Raw genomic sequence first — 18,046 nt, 5'->3', positions numbered from 1 at the left:
AGTGACAATGTCAGATCCTTAACTGCTAGGCCACCAGGGAACTCCCTCTTCCTTAAAAAAAGACTCCTGCCCTCTGGTCTTCATGAATTGTATGCAACTGAAACATTTTAAACTCCTGCCCTCATCTCAAATTTCACAGAAATCTGATAGAAGGAAACACAGTCTCATAACATAATGGCCTCATGATAACATCTATAGCTTGTTTATGTGGTTCTGTGAGATTCATGCTGTTATTTCAGTTCTCTTCACATCAAATTCTGCCCTAGCAGTTCATAGCAATGGGTATTTTGTGTTATGTGATTCTTTCTGAGGCAGACTCAGTAACTACTGCTCATGTGAGCAGGGTAATTGTTGTTGAGGAAATATAATTAAAAACGGAATTTCTCCCAAGCTAGGAAACTTCTCCACGAAGAGAGAGTAGAAAGAAAACAGCTTTATTATTGAATAAGCATTAAACCAAAATTCAATAAGCATCACAGGCAGTCCACTAAGGGAATGGAAAGCCAGAGGGAAATCTTACCCTTTTATGGAGTCAAGCCGACCCCACTGTTGGATGCATTTTCTCTAGATAAACATCAACTAGTCCTCAGGTTAGAGGACCATTGGCCCCACACAGTTCATCCTAGATTCCTCTGGTCACTGGGGTGACCCTCTGGGTTAGCTGATTGGCTTTATCCAAGGGAAACAGACTTCTTTCTGACACTAGGTTTTAAGCAGGGTATCCACTCAAGTTGGGCTCTGATCCTCCCAGAGAGACTGGTTCCTTGTCTTCCCTCATGTTTGCATTTCCAAGAGATGACTCCCAGGTCCTTGAGAAAGACATTCCTGGGTCCGAAAAAAACGACAGGAGGCTTATTGAGCTTTTAAAAAAGATTCGCACACCTTTCAAAGAGACAGAGAAAGAACTCACAATGACAGCTTTTCTAAAGTTAATGCTCGAAGATAAAGGGAAGGGGGAGGATAGCTCTTCCCTTGTTTTCAACTGGTAGAGTTTAGCCTCTTATTTTTTAGTTAACTTACATTTGTCCTTACATTGCCCACAGCTTTAACAGGCCTTTGTAAGAACCATGTGTTGAAGGCTCTTTCTGTTTGTTGTGCAGCCCCCCTTCACCTGACATCCCCCCACAAATGGGTTAATCACTGGAAGCCCTTCCGGTACCTGACTGTGGTTTCCCAGCCCATTGGCTTTCATTGAGTTTGGTGGGTTTTACTTGCAAAGGTGAGCAGGGCAGGGAAAAGTGAGCGGTAGATGGGTTTCATTTCTGAAACTAGGGGTAATGCCTCTCTGCTCAGCCTCCCCCAGCTCTCTGACTAACATCAGAACCCAGAGATGTTAGAACACCACAGTTAGTCACAAAAATCTTCCTTCCATGGAAGCCCAGTCACCATGTAGGTAATAGTAATAGTCTCCATTTGTGTCACACTTTACAGGTGAGGAAGCAGACTCATGTCTGTAATTATTCTAAAGCTCATAATAATCCTACAGTGTATGCATCATAATCCCCATTTTCTATAAAATCTGTAGCATCTATTTATACTTCAGTTATTATCTTTCAGAATTTATTTTCCATATATACCTTTAAGCTTTACATTCAAGTTAAAATATTAAAAGAATATTTTAGAAATATGGTCGAATGCATGAATCTGCTTAATGTGAATAGAACCACGAAGTAGCTTCCTCTGGTTTGCAAATATAAAATACATATGCATAAAATCAGAGATTATCATTGGGTATATGTGATATAAAAATAGACTGTGTTAAAGAGCCTTTAATGTTTACCAGTCAATGTTACAGCCGAAGGAGGTTATTAAAAACTTAAACACCAAAATGAGAGGGAAATTCAGTTCTAAGATGTGATACTCTCATCAGGCCATATTACACTTAAATGCTTCCTATTTAGAGTGTTAGAATTATTCCCAAAGCAGTTTATGGTGTTACTTTTTTCTTTCTAAAACGAAGTCAATAGGATTTTATTTGATTTTATTCAGAGTGATTTAACTGAATGTGATACCAAGTTAAGAGTTATTAAAATCTTGGACTTCCTGTCATGGCTCAGTGGAAACGAATCTGACTAGCATCCATGAGGATGCAAGTTGGATCCCTGGCCTTGCTCAGTGGGTTAAGGATCTGGAGTTGGCTGTGAGCTGTGGTGTAGGTCTCAGAGGTGGCTCGGATCCTGCTTTGCTGTGGTTGTGGCGTAGGCTGGCAGCTATAGCTCCAATTTGACCCCTAGCCTGGGATCCTCCAAATGCTGTAGGTGTGGCCCTAAAAAGAAAAAAAAAAAAAAAAAAACCCAAAAAACAACAACGAGAAAACGGGGAGGCGGGGGGAGCTGTTAAAATCTGGACATGCTATAGAAGTAGGGAACAGTGGGTAGACTTTTAAAGACAGTGGGGTCTTAAAAAAAAAAAAAAAAAAAAAAGGAGTTCCCGTCGTGGCGCAGTGGTTAAGGAATCCAACTAGGAACCATGAGGTTGCAGATACGGTCCCTGCCCTTGCTCAGTGGGTTAACGATCCGGCGTTGCCATGAGCTGTGGTGTAGGTCGCAGATGCGGTTCGGATCTCGCGTTGCTGTGGCTCTGGCATAGGCCAGTGGCTACAGCTCCGATTCGACCCCTAGCCTGGGAACCTCCATATGCCGCAGGAGCGGCCCTAGAAATGGCAAAAAGACAAAAAAAAAAAAAAACAAAAAAAAAACAATGGGGTCTTTAAAAACCCATTTAGGAATGTAATCCCCAGACCCTCCTGCCTCAGGGCTAGAGTTATTCCCTTTGTTTAGACGATACAGTGACCATAACAGATGAATCCCCAAGAAAATTTTTATTATTTTCTAGGAGTTTTGTAATTTTATGTAAATTGAGTATACTTTAAAAAATTTAAAATGTTCTGTCAGTTTCTGTTGCACAGCCAAGTGACCAGCTATACATTCATACATTCTTTTTCTCACATTATCCTCCATCATGTTCTATCACAGGTGATCGGATGTAGTTCCCTGTGCTATACTGCAGGATCTCATTGCTTATCCATTCCAGATGCAATAGTTTCTAGCCCCAAACTCATTTATTAAAAAATGGTATCGAGGTATGTCATGTAAAAATCGAAACATACTTAATGTGTATACCTTGATGGGTTTGGGGATTAGTGTGTGTCTGTGACACCATCACCATCAAGTCCATAAACATATGTATCACTTGCCAAAGTTTGCTATTGCCCTCTTTATTATTATTACCATTATTATTTTGGGGGGTAAGAGTAATTTAATGGTGGTTCCCATTGTGGCTCAGCAGTAATGAACCCGACTAGTATCCATGAGGATGAGGGTTTGCTCCCTGGGTTAAGGAGCCAGTATTGCTGGAGATGTGGGTGTAGGCCGAGTTGCTGTGGGTGTGGTGTAGGCCAGCAGCTGTAGCTCTGATTTGACCCCTAACCTGGGAACTTGCATATGCCCCAGGTGTGGCCATAAAACAAACAACAAAAGAATAAATTAATGATTTACCTTCTTAGCGAATGATAAGCACACAATAAAGTGTTGTTTGTTATATACAGTATGCTGTGTAGTAGGTCTCCAGAACTTAGTATCTTGCATAACTGGAACTTTGTACCCTGTGGCCATCACCTACTCATTTTCCCTTCCCCCACCCCCAGCAACTGCCATTCTACTATTGGCTTCTATAAATTTGACTATTTTTGGTTTCACAAGTAAGTGAGATCATAGAGTTTGTCTTCCCGTGTCTGGCTTATTTCACTTAACATAATGTCTGCCACATTGTCACAGATGGTAGGATTTCCTAAATTTTTTAGGGCTAAATAATGTCCTATGTATGTATATACCTCATTTTCTTTATCCATCTGTTGATGGACATTTAGGTTATTTCCATATCTTGGTTATTATGATAATGCTGTGGTGAATATGGAGTGTAGCTTCAAGACTCTAATCTGAATTTCTTTACATAAATACCCAGAAGTGGGATTGCTGGATCATAATTCTATTTTTAATATTTTGAGGAACTTCCATACTGTTTTCCATTATATCTGCTTTGGGAGAAAATGTCCTTTACATGTCATTGTTAGGGCCATTTGGTCTGTGATGTTGTTCAAGTCCACTGTATCCTTATTTACATATTTTGCTTTTTAGGGCCACACCCTTGGCGTAGGAGGGTCCCAGGCTAGGGTCGAATTGAAGCTGTAGCCGCCCGCCTATGCCATAGCCACAGCAATGCCAGATCTGAGCCTCATCTGCAACCTACACCACAGCTCATGGCAACGCCAGATCCTTAACCCACTGAGTGAAGCCAGGGATCAAACCTGCATCCTCATGAATGCTGATCGGATGCCGAGCCATGAAGGGAACTCCCACTGTGTCCTTATTGATTCTTCCTGAGAAGAGGGTGCCAAAGTGAGTGTGCCCATTGGCTGTACACTTCCTTTCTTCCTATGTCCCCATTTGAGAGCAGGTAGCTGGAGTTTACCTACTGGAAGTTTTTTTCCCTAAAGAAATTGAACATGCAAGGAAAACTGGGGGCTCCTAGGTTGTGTGCCTATGCTTTTCAGTTATGTTTTTTATCTTCTAAAATAAAGCTTGTTGGGAGTTCTCTGGTAGCTCAGTGGATTAAAGATTTGGTGGTGTTGCTGCTATGGTGTGGGTTTGAGCCTTGGCCTGAAAAGTTCTGCATGCCAGCGGTCGTGGCCAAAAAAAGGAAATAGCTTGAATATATTATTTAAAGATGAAGGTATTCAGTGACTATATTGTATAAAGATGAAGGTATTCAATAATCTAAAAAGCATTATATAACTCAAAAATCTATAGAGTGGTAAGAGGTAGATGTAGGAGAGCTAAAATCTCCGTAGTGTAGAACAGCCGACAATGATGTTTAGAGTTTATAATTCACCAAAAGGTCAATAGTACAAGCCTGTTATCTAGATTTATAGGTAACCAAGAGAAGGACTAATAGCTGACTTAAAAATGGTTGTATCTGGGAAGCAAGACCCAAGTTTGAAGGGAAGGGGTGAAATCTATGTATATCTTGAACTTGGATTAAGAAATAAAATTGGGCTGGTATGTTATTTCATAGAGTTATGTTCCACAGGGGAGAGTTAACTGCCTCAGGGACCACAATGAAAGTCCAGTTGTGCCAGCAAAGAGGTTACTCAAAGCAGCAGGGAATCCAGAACATCTGGTAATACCAGGGGTCTCTGGCAGGTAGGTCAAGGTGATGCCAAGTAGGAGGTCGCTGGCATCAGTGGAGTCTGGCAGGTTACCAGGGCAAGGAGTTAGGTGTCATAAATCAGCCGTTAGCTCCGGAACTTGGTATATGAAGAGTCCTAGGTATTGGGCTAGAGCTGTTGACATCCCTTTGCCTGTGGTAAGTCCTAGAGCGAGGGCAGGCTGAGCCTAGGCAATGCACAGGACAGAGGCAAGCTGCAGGTGCTAGTTCTAACCTGGGCCTGACCTTGGAACCTGAAATTCCTTGAGGGAATCTGCTCATTTGGATTGGTGGAGGTAATACAGCCTTAAATGTCACCTCTTGATCCAGGGGAGGCTGACTGCAAGATTTCCATTCCTTTGTCACTGTTGGATCCTAAAAGGAGACACATGTACCTCCAGAGGGGCTATGGGGACTGTTTGGCAGCTGCATCACTTAACTCAATTAAAAACATATAGGTGGTTTTCTATATAACCCTTATATTACTATGGCCACAGGACTTAATGGGTTTCACACCTGATGGAGCCTTGTCTCAATTGAGGAACCTCTGTGCTGCTCTCAATGGAAGATGAAGTCATCAGAGGGCTCATGATTGCTGCGGAGAAGCCCCCTAGCTCTGGTTATGTCCTCAGTGCTCCACATCTCTGGCCTGAGGAATCAGTAGTGCTAGTTCCCTGGCCACATGAGCCCCAGCTGCCACACTACACCCCCTCCCCCTCAATAGCTCCACTGACAAGGTCCAGCCATTTCCCTGATCCCAATCCTTCAGTTCCTGATGCTGAATGGCCACCTGTGGTACAAGTCCCTATCCGTGCATGCATGCTTGCCGCCAAAACATCAGGAATTTCAGGGTTCCCAGGCCATGACACAGTGGCTGAGCATCATTTTGGTCTGGCAGCCGGTCCTGCTCAGACATTGTGCCCTCTTCCTGTAACCAGCTTCAGTCAAAGCCCCTACTTACCACTAAGCTGGCCTCTTGCCCAGTCCCCTTTGCTCAAATAACTGCATTTGTGATTTGTCCAGGACTCTGCTTGTTCTCAAACCTGAGCACCACCTTTATAGTTGCTGGCTTGCTCTTGAACCCTCATCCGAGTCGTGCCCCTTTACTTGATTCTGGAGAACTTTGATAAGGCTCCATGCAGATCCTTTGCAGGAGGCCTGTTCCTAACCCTCTTCTCCTTGTAGAGCCTTTGGGGCACAGCCAGATCTCAGGCTTGTGTCCCTGGTGTCTTGGTGCTTCTGGACATTATGCCCCTGGACTGGATGTGTACCCCCAACCTCTGGGCCCTTAGCACCTGCCTTACCCTGAAAGCTCACTTCATCCTCCAGGAATCTACTTCTCCTGCTGCTGCTTTGGATCTTTCCATTCCCTTGGCCTTATGCCTACCCCTTCTCAATGCAAAAAGTGACTGAGGCATTCCCGTTGTGGCTCAGTGGGGTTAGGAACCCAACTAGTATCCATAAGGATGAAGGTTTGATCCCTGGCCTTGCTCAATAGGTTAAGGATCCAGCATTGCCATGAGCTGTGGGGTAGGTCACAGATGTGGCTTGAATCCCATGTGGCTATGGCTGCAGTGTAGGCTGGCAGCTGCAGCTCTGATTTGACTCTAGCCTGGGAATCTCCTTATACAGCAGGTGTGGCCCTAAAAAAGTGCAAACAAAACAAAACAACCCCCCTTCCCCAAAAAACCCACAAAACACTGAACAGAGCAATGGGGAGAGAGGTGCTGCACTAAAGGTTAATAGTCTATTTCAGGGAGAAATGTAACCCTGAAGCCCTAGTTGAAACTTGGATAATGTTTTACTTTAGAATCAATATGAGCACTGATGTTCCAAACTAGCTTCCAAGTTCTTAAAAGTACAGCTGTTGGTAAATGTACTCATTACCCAAATAATACTTGTTTATTATAAAGTTATAAAATACGCATAGAGGAAAAGAAATGTTTATTTATAGTCTACTCCTGTGGGCTCAGTGGTTTCCAGTGCTGTTTGCTGATCATTATTATATGGAGAGCTTGTTTCTGGCCTATAATCCAGCACTACTGAGTCAAAGTTTTCAAGTGGGAGGGCTGAGCATCTGTATTTAAAAAAATTCTGATGCAGCAGGTTCACTAATTTGAAACCATACATCCATATAGAATCACTGTTAACATTTGGGAAATTCTACTACTTTCTCTGTTTGCAAGTATTTTTAATTTTATAAAAATTTGGGATAATATTGTGTATTACAACAAAACTCAATTGCTTTAAGCAAAATGTTTATGGCTCATAAGTGAAAACTCTAAGGTTGGTTCTGACTTGTAGAACTACTCATCCAGGCCTTCTGATACCTTCACCATCTTTAACTTTTTTGGTAATTAAGGCCCTTTCATCCTTAACTACTCTAGGAAGAAAAGATTCAGGAATTGTTCTCATTAGCCGCTCTTTCATGATGTGCCAAAGGAATGAAGAAGTTAGATTTGATCTGATTCTCTTTGGCCCGTGTGGGTTGGAGTCAGTGCCACTTGAAACATGTGGAGTTATTTTTCCATGAGAAAGGGAAATTCTATTAGTGGAAGAAAGAGAGATGGACATGTGCTAATCAGTCAAAAAGAAGATTTATGAGAGTTCCCATCGTGGCTCAGCAGAAACGAATCTGACTAGTATCCATGAGGATGCAGGTTCTATCCCTGCCTTGCTCAGTGGGTTAAGGATTTGGTGGTGCCGTGAGCTGTGGTGTAGGTTGCAGACGCAGCTTGGATCTGGTGTGGCTGTGGTTGTGGCGTAGGCCAGCGGCTACAGCTCTGATTCCACTCTTGGGCTGGGAGCCTTTGTGTCGTGGGCACAGCCCTAAAAAGACAAGAAAAAGCATTTATGCAACACACACTCCACAGATCTGCTTCCTGCTGTTTCCACCTAATAGTGTACACACATCACTTTATCATTGACTGTTCTTTGGAAATCTGATATTTTATTTCCATTTAATATTCTACTTTATATCAACACTGTTATTAACTCCCTGTTTTAGTATAAATTATACCACAATTTAGCAGCTTAAAACAACAAATTTATTGTCCCACACAGTTTCCGAATGTCAGGAAACTTAAAGTGCCTTAGCTGGGTAGCTCGGGCCCAGGATCTGTCATGATGTAGGGGTCAAGCTGTCAGCTGGAGCTGCCATACTTGAAGACTTGACTGTGGCTGGGGGATCCTCTTCCAGGCTCATTCACAAGGCTATTGGCTGGAGGCTGCAGTGTCTCACCATATGGGCCTCTCCACAAGGCCATTGCACCCCCTGGCTTCCTACAGAGTGAGTGAGCCGTGACTGGGAGAGAGAGAGAGAGGAGTGGGGAGAGAAAAAGAGAAGAAAAGTACAATTTTATAATAGCCTAATTTTGGAACTGAAACATCACTTGCACTTTATTCCAGAGGCTAGAGACCTGCCTGGGGCAGTATGGGAGGAGATTAGACAAAGGTGTGGATACCAAGAGGCAGCGATCATTAGGGGCTAGCTTGCATGCTCTCTGTCACAGATGCCCTTCCTTTACTGTCAGATAATCAAGTCGGTTCCAATTAGTCACAAGTTTAAATAATATAATGAACATATAGGATAGTAAGCATTATATTTATTTACTTTTTGGGGCCACACCTGCAGCATATGAAAGTTCACAGGCCAGGGGTGGATTTGGAACAGCAGCTGCTGGCCTACACCACAGCAACACAGGGTTCAAGGCACATCTGCAACCTATGCTGCAGCTTGTGGCAATGCCAGATCCTTAACCCAATGAGTGAGGCCAGGGATTGATCCAACATCCTCAGGGGAACTATGTTGTGTCCTTAACCTGCTGAGCCACAACAGGAACTCTGCATTACAGTTAAAAGTGGGGGAAAAAATTAAAGTGTATTTGATTTATAGTGTTGTACCATTTTCTGCTGTACAGCAAAATGACCCAATCATACATATATTTACATTCTTATATCATTCCACCATCATGTTTTATCCCAAGAGATTAGACACAGTTTCCTGGGCTGTACAGTAGGACTTCATTGTTCATCTATTCTAAATGTAATAGTTTGCATCTACTAACCCCAAACTCCTACTCTATCCCATTTGCTCCCCCCTCCCTCTTGGCAACCACAGTCTGTTTTCCATGTCCATGAGTCTGTTTCTGTTCTGTAGATGGGTTCATTTTGCTATATGCTAGATTCCACATATAAGTGATATCATATGGTATTTGTCTTTCAGACTTACTTAACATGAGAATATCTAGTTGCATCCATGTTGCTGCAAATGGTATTGTTTTGTTCTTTTTAATGGCCAAGTGGTATTCTATTGTATATACATACCACATCTTTTTTTTTTTTTTTTTTTTTTTCTGTCTTTTTGCCTTTTCTAGGGCTGCTCCCTCGGCATATGGAGGCTCCCAGGCTAGGGGTCTAATCGGAGCTGTTGCTACAGGCCTACGCCAGAGCCACAGCAATGTAGGATCCAAGCCACATCTGCGACCTACACCACAGCTCAGGGCAACGCTGGATCCTTAACCCACTGAGCAAGGTGAAGAATTGAACCTGCAACCTCATGGTTCCTAGTTGGATTTGTTAATCACTGAGCTACAACGGGAAGTCCTATACCACATCTTCTTAATCCATTCATCTGTCAATGGACAGTTAGGTTGTTTCCATGTCTTGGCTATTGTGAATAGAGCTAGAATGAACATAGGGGTGCATGTATCTTTTTGAGTGAAGGTATTGTCTGGATATATGCCCAGGAGATTGCTGGATTATATGGTAGTTCCATATTTTTTTTTTTTTTTGAGAAATCTCCATATTGTTTTCCATAGTAGTTGTATCAGTTTACATTCCTACCAATAGTGCAGGAGGGTTCCCTTTTTTCTACACCCTCTCCAGCATTTGTTTTTTGTAGACTTGTTAATAGTGGCCATTCTGACTCATGTAAGGTAGCACCTCACTGTAGATTTGATTTGTATTTCTCTAATAATTAATGATGTTGAGCATTATTTCATGTGCCTGCTGGCCATCCATATGTCTTTTTGGAGGAATATCTATTTAGGTCTTCTGTCCCCCCCTTTTTTGAATGGGTTTGTTTTTTAAGTTGTATGAGTTGTTTGTATATTTTGGAGATTAAGCCCTTGTCGGTTGCATCATTCGCAACTATTTTCTCCCATTCTGTGGGTTGTCTTTTTTTTTTTTTTTTTTTTTTTTCCCTATGGTTCCCTTTGCTGTGCAAAAGCTTGATAAGGTCCCACTGGTTTATTTTTGTTTTTATTTCTATTGTTTTGGGAAACTGACCTAAGAAAACTCCTTTGATTTAACACAAACATAATCATATCCTGGTCAAAAGAGGAGATTCCCTATTGTTCCAAGGAGAACTTGGTGAATCTGTTGAGCTTACATAATGCGAAGGTGTATGAAAGGTTCACTCTCTGGCAGTGCCTCTGGGGCCACCATCGTGTCCTCTCAGCCCACCTCTGGTTTGAGCTGCGGCTGTGACGGGCAGGTCTTATTGACTTTTGTTCTTGCTTTGTCCTTTTCCACGTTCTGCTTTGGCTTTTCTGCAAGTGCAGCTGAGAGGTGTTAAGAGTTAAAGCCCATGGGGCAGCGCTTGGGAGAAGGCATCAGAGAATTCATTCCACCTTCCATCCTTCAGGTGAAGCTTTATGGGAAAATTTTGCACACTCAGAAGCCCCAGCTGAGCTGGGCCTCCATTGCCTATGGCAGGGAACTTGGTAATGTTCCCGGATGTGACCTCTCCCTTCTTCCCTGCTTCACTCTCTGAGATCACACGCTCCTGCTTTCTGGTATAACCTCAGATAAGCTCCTTGCACCAAGTGCTTAACTCAAGGTCTAGGTTTCAAGAGAATACTAAATCAAATTAGCAGGCTTTTATAACTACATAGCAATCATCGCATTGAATTAACTGAAGTCCCAGAGAAGACCAGGGGTTCTTTGCTATTCTATGAAATATGTGGGACATTGTATCCATTCTGTGTCTTACGCTTTTGGATTAACAACCATCATTTCCTTATTTCCTTTACTAATAAACACAGTACAACAAGCGGCATAATAGGTGCCAGTAGAAAAACACTGCTTCCCAGAGAGGAGTTTTTCTAAGTTACATGATGGATCTAAGTGACTATTTCTTTTTCTTGGGTGAAAAACCCTTGATATTTTGAAACATATAACTTATAACAAATCTAAATTGTCCTGGGCAAATAGAAAGCATCTGTTCTATCAATGCCCTTCATCATCTTTGTACATATTTTTACAAATTATGGTGATACTTTATGTCATAGAAATTTATATGAAAAACTTCTGAGTATATCAACATGTTATCACTGTTTAAAATCACTATGCTTATCTCTAAACTCAAATTGTACACCTTAACTATACACAGATTTTATATGCAGAAAAATTAAACTACTATAAAATGGAGGAGGATGTCTATTTACTCATATAGAGACAGGATAGTTTCAAATTTAGATTTTATCCTCATTAAAATTCTCAACATTCGAAAAGAATGCATAGCCAGCCTCCTAGAACAGCTGTTGATTAAAACATTTGTGTCAGAAATAAACTGAAAATACAATTCCCAAGGGACTTGGTAGAACTATAATTATAAATTTAACATGACTCAATGTGTATTAAAAGGTTAAAGTGAAATGCATATGCAAATGATAATTTTTAATTTTTATTTTTTGCTCTTTAGGGCTGCACCCGTGGCGTATGGAGGTTCCAAGGCTAGGGGTTGAATCAGAGCTATAGCTGCTGGCCTACACCACAGCCACAGCAATGCCAGATCAGAACTGTGTCTGCGGCCCATGCCATGGTTCATGGCAATGTCAGATCCTAAACCCACTGAATGGGGCCAGGTATCGAACCTGAGTCCTCACGGATACTGGTAGAGTTCGTTATCACTGAACCACAATAGGAACTCCCTGGAAATGCTAATTTTTAAACACCGAATATTTTGGTGAAGGGAGAAATACTTCCATCATGTAAGGAACCACTGTTACATTTGGATTTTTAAAATATTGGATTATCTGTTGAGTCATAAACAACCCGTGTTCCTAAAATGAATTGACAATTTTAGCTAAAAGCAAAAAATCCTTCAGAGTCTGTGTTTGTAGCGTTAGAGTAGGCAAATGAAGATGCAGGGTTTTTTTTGAAATACACTCAAAGAATCTTCCCAGACTTATTATTACTTTCAAAGACCTTGAGTATTTGAAGATCCCAGATTGAGAGTCACTGGTTTAGATCCCATTTCTATTTCTTAGGCGTCTCTCTGGGTCATTTGGTGCCAGTCAAGCCTGGGATCCTGGTAATTCAAAGTGATCACCAGCTATCTGATAACCTAGATCATAAAGCCTCAGGGAGAGGGCCCTGACCCTTGGGAGATGACTTCACAGACAAGTCCACGCCCAAGGTACAAGGGAGGTAACTTTTTCCCTGGATTCTACAAAGGACGTGTTTGATTAGCTTTTTTAGACTGAAGTTTCCCTTTGTGGAGTCAGAGCTGGCCCGTTTGCTGCTCTGCATGTGCTGGGGCCTGATCGTAAGCTGGCTTTATCTTAAGCTTTACTTCAAGCTTGAGACAGAAACTAAATTTTCGTCTTTCTGGTTTCCACTCTGCCTTCCCTTAGTCCTGCCCCCAACTTGCCCTCTTCCCACCCCCACCTCCAGCCCCAGCCCTGCACACACACATGCTGGTCTCTCTCCGGTGGAGGGACGTGAGACATCAGGAGAGCCCAGTATACGGTCCTTGGATTCTCTTTCTTTCTCCACACGCACACAGGTGCGCACACACTCACGCACTCTTTGTACTGAGGAACAGGAAGTGTTCTGAGGACGCTGTTCACCAAGCACAAAGTCGACAAAGTGCTTTTCATTTTTGAAATTGAATGGTTCCGGATGTGGGGTATACCTCGAGAAGAACTAAATACCAGATCATGTTTGATCTCTTTCTGATCTTTTCTTTCCCATTGAAAGGGCTTAAGTGTTGAATTCACAGTTTTTAGAATGAAAATTATCTTTCTCTAGATAAAACACTTGGATTTTTAAGTTGTTAGGTTTGGTCCTTAAAATTTGCATTTAAATTTTAAAATTTAAAACTCACATTCCCCTCACCCCCATTCCAATCCTACCCTTAAAAAACATTCTTCCATTCCAAGGACAGCTCTGCTGCACTGTCTGTCTCTTCTGCTGTGTTTCCCACTGACCCTGAGTTCTCTGTGTTGTAAGGTCAAATGCTTGAGAAAGAATTTGATAAAAGAGCCAAGAGGAGGATTTCCCGTTGTGGCTCAGTGGTTAATGACTCTGACCAGGAACCATGAGGTTGGGGGTTCGATCCCTGGCCTCACTCAGTGGGTTAAGGATCTGGCATTGCCAGGAGCTGTGGTGTAGGTCGCAGACGTGGCTCAGATCCCGTGTTGCTGTGGCTCTGGCGTTGGCCGGCAGCTACACTCCGATTCGACCCCTAGCCTGGGTACCTCCATATGCTGTGGGTGCGGCCCTAGGGGGAAAAAAAAAAAAAGCCAACAGGAACTTAAAGGTTTTGAGCTCCATTTTCCTCACCTTTGACCCAGCTCCCCAGAGGATCTGGAGTCCAGCAGGGCTCAGGTAGACCCACCAAAGATGTGAAGCTCACTGGCCTTGCTTTCTCCTCCTCAGAAGAGTCATCTTTTTTCCAGGCTCCTGGACTCCCCAGCAATCTGAAGTTCAGTGACTGACCACAGCTTAATTCATGACAATAGTAAGCAGCACTGATCATCTCTGGTGTTGGGGCCATGCACTAGCTATATTACATCTTGTCTCATTTAATCCTCAAGGTATCCTATGCAGATTATGATGTGAATTTATGGGTGATGATGAGGCTGAGGTTTTGTGAAGTCCAGGGGCTTATCTCCAATCGTTCAGCTCTTAGAGCCTGAATTTGATTCCAGACTTTGAAGCGTGTGCCCTTCAGGATACTGTGAGAAGGATCACATTTCTCAGGGGTTGCAGGGCAAGTATCCCCATGCAGCCCAATGGGGTAGACTAAGATACTGCTGTGCCATACCTTAGGTGTGTGACTGGGAAAGTGTCCTAATCTTTAGGACACCAGCATTATTCTCTACAAGGTGAGGGGTTCAGTTACATCTCAGCGCCTGCTGTGCCAGGTGCTGTTGTCTTCTGATTCTAGACAGAGGGAGGAAGGAGGCGTTGCCTCAGCAAGCTTCTGGGCTAGGCAAAAATTAAGTAGGGAGGGGGAAGGCCAAGCAGGTTTTCCTGCATTCTTGCAGCCTGGACCCTGATGAACTGCACACATAGATGAATGATGTGTCCCCAAGGCAGTTTAGGGACAGGTCTGGCCACAGCTCCGGGGATCATTGTCCTGTTGGCTCCAGTTGGTGAGTGAGAGCAGCTCTCCTTTCCTATGTGGGAGGCCCTGATCTGAGCTCACAGGGCCCTTCCTCCCCATGTCCTCCTCTTCCCCTCGAGTGCACCTGCTCCTGACCTGAGGTCCCCACAGGACTCTCTACCCCTCACGTGGGAGTCACCAGTGCCAGGGAGTCGGTGGGGAAGGAAAGTATTGGGTTCTGGATGCCACCCAAACAGATTCTCCTCCTTGCTACTGGGAGCCAAACCCTTCTGCTACCCAGAGCCTCATGTTCCTGGGCAAACAAGGTCCTCTTTCCTGCTCTTTGTGCACCCCTGGCCTTGTCACCTGAGCTTCATCCAGGGCAGTGAACGGTGCTTACCTAAGCGTTCTGCACCCAGTTATACAATTCCCCCAGGAAAATTCTTTCCTGAAGCCTGGGTCCAATGAAGTCTGCTCTCTGAACACACAAACAACAATAAATAAAAAGCTGTCATCGAACCAGCTTCATTTGCCTGACATGCAGCAAGCCACACTCTGAGATGCTGAGGTTTGCAGCAGAGAAAGTTTATTCACGAGGCAGCCAAGTGAGAAAATGGGAAAACAAATCTCAAATCTGCCTCCCTGAAGACGAGGAGCTCAGGATATTTATGGGATAAAGCTGAGGTCTGAGGAGCTTGAGGGAAGGTGATTGAAAATAAAATGTGAGGTAATCCTTGTGCAAGCAAACGACAGGCTATTCCAGGAGCTGCATGTTCAGAATCTGGGGGTGTTAGCACCTTCTGAGGGTGAGTTTTTGGCCCTCTGATGTCAAAAGGGCATGGAATGAACACGAATGTTCTGTTGCAGGGTTGATGGTCTGGTCTTAACCAATCCTAACAGGCTCTATCTGCCACTGGACGCAGCTGACTCCCAGTTCCGGAAAAACGGCTTGGGCAAACAAACATCTTATGCTTTAGGCTACATGACATTTGGAGGACATGCAAGTGCTTTTTGTGTGTGTGTATGTGTGTGTCTTTTTAGGGCCACACTGGCAGCATACGGAGGTTCCCAGGCTAGGGGCTGAGTTGGAGCTGTAACCGCTGGTCTACACCACAGCTACAGCAATGCTAGATCTGAGGTGTGTCTGCAACTTACACCACAGCTTGTGGCAGTGCTGGATCCTTAATCCACTGAGTGAGGCCAGAGATTGAACCTGCGTCCTCATGGATGCTAGTCAGATTCGTTTCTGTTGAGCCACGATGGGAACTCCTCTAAGTCCCCGGCATTTTAGTAGCAGCCTTAGGTAGGTTATCTAATTTGATTTACTCCTTACCACCCTGTGAGTCAGCTAACATTACCCTTTTAGCTTATAATTATTGCTCAGCGTTTAAGTTGCCCAGTTACCCAGCTAGTAAAAGGCAGAGTATTTAAACCAGTTTTCCTGACTGAAAGGAAAAACATTGCCTTCCCAAGGGTATTTATCATGACCTTGCTCTCTTAGCTCAAAATTCAAACACACATTCTGATCAGATAGAGTGTACAACGGGGCTCTCTACGAGAGTGTTGGAGGTCAGATTGTCTCAAATGAACTGAGAGCCATGTTCATACCCATATTTCACAATGATCTCCTGTCCCGCCTCCCACACGTCCCAGTTTGGTGGGTGGGTATCCACTAGCCATTAGGAAGGAGGTGACATGATGAAACAAGTCACCCAAAACAGGCTGTGTCGTGTTGTGCTTTCCTCTGGGGGGTGAATAGAGGGCCTCACATTGTGGAGCACCTAGAGAATTTTCCTGTCACTATTTTTAGGAGGAATGTTAGCATATGTGATTGTTATTTTGACAAGCACTCTTTCTTTTCCTTTTTTCTTTTTTTTTTTTTTTTTTTTTTTTTTTAGGGCTGTACTCGTGGCATAAGGAGGTTTCAAGGTTAAGGGATCGAACTGGAGTTGTAGCTGCCAGCCTACACCACAGCAACTTGGGATCCGAGCCATATCTGTGACCTACACCACAGCTCATGGCAATGCCGGATCCCCGACCCACTGAGCTCAAGGCCAGGGATTGAACCCACAACCTCATGGATACTAGCTGGATTATTTCCTCTGTGCCACAATGGGAACTCCTCTTTTTTCTTATTGAGAAGGTACCAAAGGCCCAGTTTTGCAGCAGACTCAAAGCCTAACTTTGTCAGCAGCATTGTGTGACTGCCTGTTAACTGCTTTTCTCCTCTTTAATAATAGACTTTGTTTTTAAATTTTCATTTTATAATGGTTTTTATTTTTTCCATTATAGCTGGTTTACAGTGTTCTGTCAATTTTCTACTATATAACGAGGTGACCCAGTTACACTTACATGTATACATTCTTTAATAATAGACTTTTTTTATTACTCAAATGAATTTATCACATCTGTAGTTGTATAATGATTATAAAAATCCAATTCCACAGGATTTCCATCCCACAGCCCAAGCACATCTCCCCACCCCCCAAACTCTCCTCCAGAGACCATAAGTTTTTCAATGTATGTGAGTCAGCATCTGTTCTGCAAAGAAGTTCAGTCTGTCCTTTTTTCAGATTCCACACATCAGTGAAAGCATTTGATGTTGGTGTCTCATTGTATGGCTGACTTCACTTAGCATGATAGTTTCTAGGTCCATCCATGTTGCTAAAAATGCTGGTATTTCATTCTTTTTAATGGCTGAGTAATATTCCATTGTGTATATGTACCACATCTTCTGGATCCACTCCTCTGTCGATGGACATTTAGGTTGTTTCCATGTCTTGGCTATTGTAAATAGTGCTGCAGTGAACATTGGAGTACATGTATGTTTTTGAGTCATGGTTTTCTCTGGATAGATGCCCAGGAATGGGATTGCTGGATCAAATGGTAGTTCTATGTTTAGTCTTCTGAGGAATCTCCATACTGTTTTTCACAGTGATTGCACCAATTTACACTCCCACCAACAGTGTACTAGGGTTCCTTTTTCTCCACACCCTCTCCAGCACTTATTGTTTGTAGACTTTTTGATGATGGCCATTCTGGCTGGTGTAAGGTGGTACCTCATTGCGGTTTTGATTTGCATTTCTCTAATAATGAGTGATGTTGAACATCTTTTCATGTGTTTCTCGGCCATCTGTATGTCTTCTTTGGGGAAGAAAGCTGCAGAAGTTGTTTATGAATTTTGGAGATTAATCCCTTGTCAGTCGATTCACTTGCAAAGATTTTCTCCCATTCTATGGGTTGTCTTTTCGTTTTGTTTAAGGTTTCCTTTGCTGTGAAGAAACATTTAAGTTTGATTAGGTCCCATTTGTTTGTTTTTGTTGTCAATACTCTTAAGAGGTGGATCTAAGAAGATGTTGCTGTCGTTTATGTCAGAGAGTGGCCTATGTTTTCCTCTAAGAGTTTTATAGTGTCTGGTCTTATATTTAGCTCTTTAATCCATTGGGAGTTTATTTTTGTGTATGGTGTTAGGGAGTGTTCTAATTTCATTCTTTTCCACGTGGC

General features: G+C 43.0%; 1 long non-coding RNA gene and 1 pseudogene across 3 annotated transcripts in view; one reads left to right on the top strand and one right to left on the bottom strand.

Annotated features, from left to right (window-relative positions):
* LOC110257241 (uncharacterized) overlaps positions 1-18,046 on the top strand; it is a 128,028-nt pseudogene that overhangs the window by 42,052 nt on the left and 67,930 nt on the right. The window lies entirely within an intron of this gene.
* Positions 7,133-13,450, bottom strand: LOC102159225 (uncharacterized). 2 transcript variants are annotated; one of them, XR_014831268.1, is made up of 3 exons: positions 13,347-13,450; positions 8,297-8,509; positions 7,133-8,034 (listed from the first exon to the last, which is right to left on the bottom strand). It is a non-coding gene; the product is annotated as an uncharacterized LOC102159225 (long non-coding RNA). The 2 variants fall into 2 exon arrangements; XR_014831267.1 differs by having other exon boundaries at positions 8,368-8,509; positions 13,347-13,443.

The sequence above is a fragment of the Sus scrofa genome, chromosome 16 (genome assembly GCF_054392235.1).
Source record: "Sus scrofa isolate SSC_HxYL_T2T_F1_AM1 chromosome 16, Sscrofa_HxYL_maternal_Yorkshire_Landrace_v2.0, whole genome shotgun sequence".
Classification (NCBI taxonomy): domain Eukaryota; kingdom Metazoa; phylum Chordata; class Mammalia; order Artiodactyla; family Suidae; genus Sus; species Sus scrofa.
This window is presented reverse-complemented; position numbering and strand designations above follow the sequence as displayed.